Source organism: Camelina sativa, chromosome 5 (genome assembly GCF_030686135.1).
Source record: "Camelina sativa cultivar CO46 ecotype springtype chromosome 5, ASM3068613v1".
In the NCBI taxonomy this organism is placed as follows: Eukaryota; Viridiplantae; Streptophyta; class Magnoliopsida; order Brassicales; family Brassicaceae; genus Camelina; species Camelina sativa.
In genome coordinates this window covers 35,848,978-35,856,335 of record NC_141884.1, presented here as the reverse complement: position 1 = coordinate 35,856,335, position 7,358 = coordinate 35,848,978, and the positions used below count along the sequence as shown (strand labels likewise).

The following is a 7,358-nucleotide window of genomic DNA, read 5'->3' as shown; positions in this document are numbered from 1 at the left end:
TGTCACATGCTTACTTGCTCTGTTATCAAGGTACCAGACATTCTCCAAATTATTTTTTGATCCATACTTACTTGGTATGCAATTTTTCTCATACAAGTATACTACTTCATACATTCATCTGCATCCACTGTTTCATCATTACCACTTTCTTGCACTTCCTGCAATTTTAGTAAGCGATCAGGGAAATTAGATGCATAATGACCCATCTTGTCACACCTGAAGCACGCCATCTTTGACAAATCCACAATTCTTGATTGGCCATTGTTGAATCGTCTACGACCTCTTCCTCTTGAGTAGAAATGGCTTCCTCGTCCTCTGCCTTTGTAGTCACCACTGAAATCTCGATTCTGATTCTCCATGTTTGAGTACATCAATTTGTTCTAACTTTCATGTGCTTATTCTTTTGTTTCTTCAAATATACGTTCTTCATAGGTCTTTAGTCAACTTATGATGTCTTCAAACGTGGTAGTATTAAGATATAATACTTGCTCTCAAGGAACGCCACTATATGTATAAATTTTGTCCGAGGAAGGCTCTTCAAAAAAAAATTAACCAGCTTTGATTCTTCAATGCTTTCTCATAGAGCAGCTGATTTTGATGCAATCTCAGATAGCTTTCCTGCTGAATCTTTGCTTGTCCTCAAGCAAGAACAGACAGAAACTCAAGAACAGAGAAAAGGTTTGAAAGTGGAAACTCACATAGTCTTGGGAACTTCTTCTTTGCACTCTTCATCACATCAAATTGAGAACTACTTTTTGTACTCTGCCCATGATTAGGATCAACACTCCCTACTCTGAACTCCACAGCCTTAGAGAACCTTCAGTCTCTCCATCGTTGTCTCTCTACATCAGATTAGTGAAAAGGTGCGGTCTTACCATGGGAGTATCGATCATTGAACTGTTGACTCATTCAACCTCTTATCGCCCAAGACCTCCTCTTATGCTACCATTCCTCTCTCTTTTCTCACTTCCAAAGGATTGATTTCTCCCTAATTTTCTAGGGTATCATTTTATTTTTTTTATCAATCCTTTGCTCTTTTCTTGCGGATAGGTTTCCATGAGTTCCGAAGGATGCACGGGTTTACGCACAACCCTCGTTTCACTTCTTTTATTACCTATATCTTTGTGAGGAGATGCACGTCTTATAAGGCTTGAAGGGAGGAGTCTTGTCCGATATATACCAAGCCCCAAGGTAAGAAATTAAATACGGTTAAGTCCTGTCAAAGCTAGAGACAACTTCTGGTTCAACTTAGTGTTCTCCTTGGCGAGTGTCTTTTGGGGCGTGTTGAGCTTGCTCATGTTCATTCCAAGCTTCATTCTAAATCAAAAGTACTAAAGCAATCATAAGAGTGTTAGGTCAAAGCAAAAGATTCCTAGAATTGATCATAGTTTCCCAAATTTTTTTTGTTTTTTTTTTAGACTCGATAAAATGACTCAAAATAAAAGAAAAACTAGAAGAAAACAACTAAAGAAAACGACATTAGTAACTTGGAGACATCCCTCCCCCGGACTTACTTCACACCGTCCCGGTGTGAAAGCAAAGCCAAGAAAAGAATGAATCCGACAAAGAAAACAAGAAAAATGAAAAAGAAAAAGAAAAGAAAAGAAACAAAAATCGGTGATCTCGCATCTGGTGTTGGAGTGGTGTTGGCAAGGGTGGTGATGGAATCGACAAATCTCAGGGTGGGATCGACCGATCTGCAACATTATTGAACTTGGAGATACCCACAGCAAACCAACGGGATCGGTCGATCTTTAAGGAGGATCGATCGATCCGAAGCTCCTGGAACAAAAAGTTTCGCATCTTCTGCGTTTGGAACCTGTTCCTGAAAACACTTAACACCGGACGTGATTTCACCGTAATAAATCCTAAAAACAAAACCAAAACCTAAGACAAATAAAAAGAAAAGGGTAAGCCAGCACAAACCCCATGGGTTGCCTCCCATAAGCGCTTGTTTAAGGTCTATAGCTTGACCGTGGTTTCAGGTATCAAGTGATGGGAGGATGAGAACTCATATCAGAACAAGCTCTCCAATTCGTCAACTTAAGCTCCAAAGACTTTTTCAGCATACCATCCACTGCTTCTTGGCCTTTCTCTTTAAACTCTGGAGTGAGGATGGCTTTAACTTTAGAGAAAGGCCGAGATATTCCTTTGCACTTCACCTTGTACTTAATGGTGTCTCTAACATATTTCTGGGGTACCAAGGTTATGTGAAGATCTGGTATTACTCTCTCTATCTTCGGCTTGTCTCTCTTCTTAACCCTCTTAGACTTTTTCTCAGAAGAATGAGTGTCTCCATCCAGGACTTCGTTGACCTCATTCTTATCACCACTCTTTCCCATTATCATGACATCCACCTCCTTCTCATGTTCTACGACTAGACAAGAGCCATGTCGTATAGCTTCATTTGCAGTGATTGCGTTGTAGAAGATCTTATCATCAATGTTAGAGAAGGTTATCCTCTTACTAGGCAAGTCAACAACTGCTCCTACTGTTGCTAGGAAAGGTCTCCCAAGAATCAAAGGCATAATAGAACCCTCGCTCATTTCCACAACATGAAAATCTGTAGGAACCAAGCAACTCCCAACTCGAACATCTAAATTATTAATGAAGCCTTGTGGAGTCGTGGCGACAGCATTTGCAAACGTGAGAGTGACCTTAGAAGCCTTCATATCATCAATCCCCAACCTCTCTGCAACAGCCTTAGACATTACGTTCACACTGGATCCGGTGTCATAAAGGGAGTCCTCAAAGTTCACTCCTAGGATGGAGCATGGAACAACAAATCTTCCTGGATCTTCTAACTTAGGTAGTCTTTTCGAAACTGGAGCATGAATGCTCTTCTCTCTAGCCAAAAACGTCTTAACATCCACCAAATCCTTTTCTTCAACCACAACATCATTGTAAACCTTCTTAAACAAAGATATATGCTTTACTGCCTCTGTAAAGGGAATGTCAGCGATGAACTCACTTATAGCTTCTTTGTACCGACCATACTTATTTTCATCCAGAGGTTTCTTCTCATGTCTTCTTGGAAAAGGAATTTGTGGCCTATAGGGCTTTGGTTCCGCAAGAATTGATTCCTTGGTATCTGCATCAGGAACAACTGAGCTGGGTTTTCCCATACCTGCAACAGGGACCGACTGGTCTGGACGTGGAGCGCTCGATCTGGTACTTTTTGAAACTGGTTCTGCGTCAATGACGGGATCGCTTGATCTATATGGGGGATCAGTCGATCCAACTTCTCTGGGAATCAGACACGAATTGTCAGGATAGATGGGACCGGCTGGTCTAATCTCAGGATTGATCGATCTCGTCTCTGTGGAAGCCAAACATGAGTTGATCACAGCACAACTCAGCCCTTCTTCGATCCCACCATGGAGTGTTATAGCATTGCATGACTCTTTGTTCTTAGAGCTGGAAGAAATAGTAGAGACTCTCTTATCAATGGAATCAACACGTGAACTCAACCTCTCAAATTTCCCATCCAAATCATTGTACATGCTATCAATCTTGACATTAATCTCAGCAGAACTTTTCTTATGGCCATCCAGCAGTGCTTGCATCATCAATTCGAGTTTGCTATCTTGTGGAGCTGCAGATGGAGCGTGGTATCCTTGGACGTTTGAGCTACTAAATCCAGCACCTTTGTTCTGAAATCCTTGCGAGAAGTTACCTTGTTGATTATGTGGAGGATACACTTGATCTTGAGGATTCTCAACGTTGGTGCTTCTGTAGGAGAGATGAGGATGATTTCTGTAATTCTGATTAAACCCATGATTCTGATAGTTCCCTTGTCCTCCTACATAGTTCAGTTCCTCTGTCCCCTCAAAACCTGAATTTACTCCAACTTGCTGATAAGCACCCGTCTGCCCGTCGCACATGTTGACAGCTTGCTGATCCCTCTTCAAAAGAAGGTCTACCTTGGCAGTGAGACTCTTAATAACATTTGTATTCATGGAGCTAACAACACGCATAGAACGATCATTCTCATGGCTATGATTGCTGTTACTCGATGCAAGGTTTTCGATCAAGAGGTTTGCTTCAGCGGCAATGTTAGAAGAAAAATCTCCTCTGCTGGCAGTATCGAGTGCCATCTGGTACTTCTGGTCAATTCCTCCATAGAAGATGTTCATAAGATTCTCTTGTGAAAAGCCATGATGAGGACAGTCCCTCATATACTCCTTGAATCTCTCCCACGCCTCACAAAAAGACTCTGTACCACCTTGTGAGAAGGTAGTGATCTTGCTCCTTAACATAGCTGATCATGACTTTGTGTAGAAGTGATTCAGAAACTGTGCTCTACACTGTCCCCAAGTGGTTAGTGATCCTCGGTCCAAGAGATTTAGCCATCTCAAAGCCTTATCTCCTAAAGAGAATTGGAACAAAGTCAACATGAGGTAGTCATATGGAACACCATTAGACCTTGTCGTACTAGCCAATCTCTAAAAAGCTTCAATATGGTCCAGAGGGCTCTCTGATGCTAATCCATTAAACACACGATTTTGGACCAAATTGATCAGGCTATGCTTGATCTTATAATCTTGTCTCGCAGGAGCAGGAGGTTGAATCGCAGATCGATTCGCAAATAGCCTGTTGTGAGCTTCTTCATCCCTCAAAGTAGTTCGTCTTGCTGGTGGGTTCAGCTCAGCTGCATTCTGCTCTTGTGGTGCAGAAGGAGGAGGCGGAATAACGACCTCTTGAGGGTTAAGCTGACGAACATCTGGATTCTGTCCATCCTCCATCTAGTTAGCTTTAGCTTTTGCTCTGTTTTCTCGTTCAAGTAGGGCTAACTCTTCGTTTCGCAGATTACGCAAATCAGTAGGCTTGTGGCTTCTTATAAACCTGAAACACAAGAGAAAGAACACAAGAACTAGTTAGTAAATAAAAATAAAATAAATCTTAGACTAAATTTAAATCTAGAATCTCAAAGGCAATCGTTTTGGTCCCCGGCAACGGCGCCAAATTGATTAACAGGTCAATTAATAACCTAATGTGTACTCCACCACCATCTAGTGTTATCCTTGTAACACTTCAGGATCGAATCCACAGGGACCAAACAATTACACTATGAAATTATATAGATTAAATATAGCTAAGACAAAAAAAGGAAGTTTGTGAATAATGTAACTACTCAAAAACGGAAAGTAAATAAGTTGCTTTAAATCAAAAAGGAAATATTGGGCGCAGGGAATCTTTAGGGTTTATGATCACGAATTTAGATGATTAGATAGGGATGCATTATACACCGTTCTAGAACTCAAATCACTGTTGTAAAGCTAACCTACTTTCGCAGCATTAACTATCTATGCAACGAATTCACTAAACCCTAAACCGTCGTTTGGATCTAGAAAACCAAGCAAGCAATAACAAGTTCAAGTTTGATCTGTTCACAAGGTGCCTCAACTTCAACTTTCATTGGCTAAGGTCCACCTTGCTCACCTATGTTCTTTTCAAGCAACTCAACAACACTTTTGGTGCCCCGATGAATTAAACCTAAGATCTTAATCTAGGTGATTAATCTAGCTTAAGCATTAAGAACAACTATAGATGAAGAACAATAAGATCAATCCCTAATCTAACAAATCTAGCATCAATTAATCATAAAAATCCTTCTGAAACCCTAAACCCAATAGTAAAACTACTCAGACATGGAGAAGCAGAAACAGCAAATCAATAATGAAGAAAACATAATTGAATTGCAAAAGATTAGAAAATAGGGTTTAGAAATCTTCTCCAAAGTGTTAAGAGGGATTAGAGATCTTCTCCCTTTTTCTCTCAATAAAGAATAGTCTCAGAAAATAAAGCTTATGTCTCTGGAGGCCGTGCCTCTAACTTAAATATCAAAATAAAACCCTAAAAGTCGGTTTAAAACAAATAAGGAAAAGTTGCGTCGGGGACGGGAATGGTCGATCTCGAAAGGATCAGTCGATCCGGAACGTTTTTCTGCTCTCACTCCATCTGCCTTCTAGCTCGATCAGTCTTCAACCAATTTAGCTCCAGATGCATATTTTCACCCCCAAAATGCTCAGATTCCTTCCAAAGTCACCTAGAACCTGTAAAGACTCACACAAGACTAAAAAGACTCTAAAAGCACACTTGGACCTCGGAAACATATTAAAATGTTAAAACCCTATAAAATGCACCTTGGACGGTGTGAAGTAAGTCCGGGGGAGGGATGTCTCCAAGTTACTAATGTCGTTTTCTTTGGTTGTTTCCTTTTGATTTTTCGAGTCTTTGAGTCATTTTCTTATTTTTATTGAGTCAAAAAATTTGGGAAACTATGATCATTTCCAAGAATCTTTTGCTTTGAACTAACACTCTTATGATTGCTTTTGTACCTCTGATTTGGAATGAAGCTTGGAATGAACATGAGCAGTCTCAACATGCCTCAAAAGACACTTGCCAAGGACAACACTAAGTTGAACCAGAAGTTGTCTCTAGCTTTGACAGGACTTAACCGGATTTAATTTCTTACCTTGGGGCTTGGCATACATCGGACAAGACTCCTCCCTTCAAGCCTTACAAGACGTGCATCTCCTCACAAAGTATGCTTCCCCTCTCTCTTCCCTTCAGTACTCAGTAAAAAAAAAAGAGAAAAGAAAAATATAAGAAGAAGAGGATATAGGTAATAAAAGAAGTGAACCGAGGGTTGTGCGTAAACCCGTGCATCTTTCGGAACTCATGGAAACCTGTCCACAAGAAAAGAGCAAAGGATTGATAAAAAAAATAAAATAATACCCTAGAAAAGTAGGGAGAAATCAATCCTTTGGAAGTGAGAAAAGATAGAGGAAAGGGAGCATAAGAGGAGGTCTTGGGTGATAAGAGGTTGAAGGAGTCAACAGTTCAATGATCGATACTCCCATGGTAAGACCGCACCTTTTTACTAATCTGATGTAGAGAGACAACGATGGGGAGACTAAATGTTCTCTAAGGCTGTGGAGTTCAGAGTAGGGAGTGTTGATCCTAATCATGGGCAAGGTACAAAAAGTAGTTCTCAGTTTGATGTGATGAAGAGTGCAAAGAAGAAGTTCCCAAGAATATGTGAGTTTCCACTTTCAAACCTTTTCTCTGTTCCTGAGATTTTGTCTGTTCTTGCTTAAGGACAAGCAAACATTCAAGTCCGGGGGAATTGATGTGTCTGCATTTTATAGGGTTTTAACTATAGTTTTTAGGTTTGTTTTGAGTCTTTTCCTAGGTCCAAGTGTACTTTTAGAGTCCTTTTTGTCCTTTGTGAGTCTTTACAGGTTCTAGGTGACTTTGGAAGGAATCTGAGCGTTTTGGGGATGAAAACATGCATCTGGAGCTAATTGGTTGAAGACTGATTCGGGCTAGTAAGCAGATGGAGTGAAAGCAGA

The 7,358-nt window shown here is 40.5% G+C and overlaps 1 non-coding gene across 1 annotated transcript; it reads left to right on the top strand.

The window, feature by feature from the left end:
• The first annotated feature begins 4,152 nt into the window (after positions 1–4,152).
• On the top strand, positions 4,153–4,259 carry LOC147944795 (small nucleolar RNA R71). The gene has a single exon (XR_015558757.1). It is a non-coding gene; the product is annotated as a small nucleolar RNA R71 (small nucleolar RNA).
• The last annotated feature ends 3,099 nt before the right edge of the window (positions 4,260–7,358 follow it).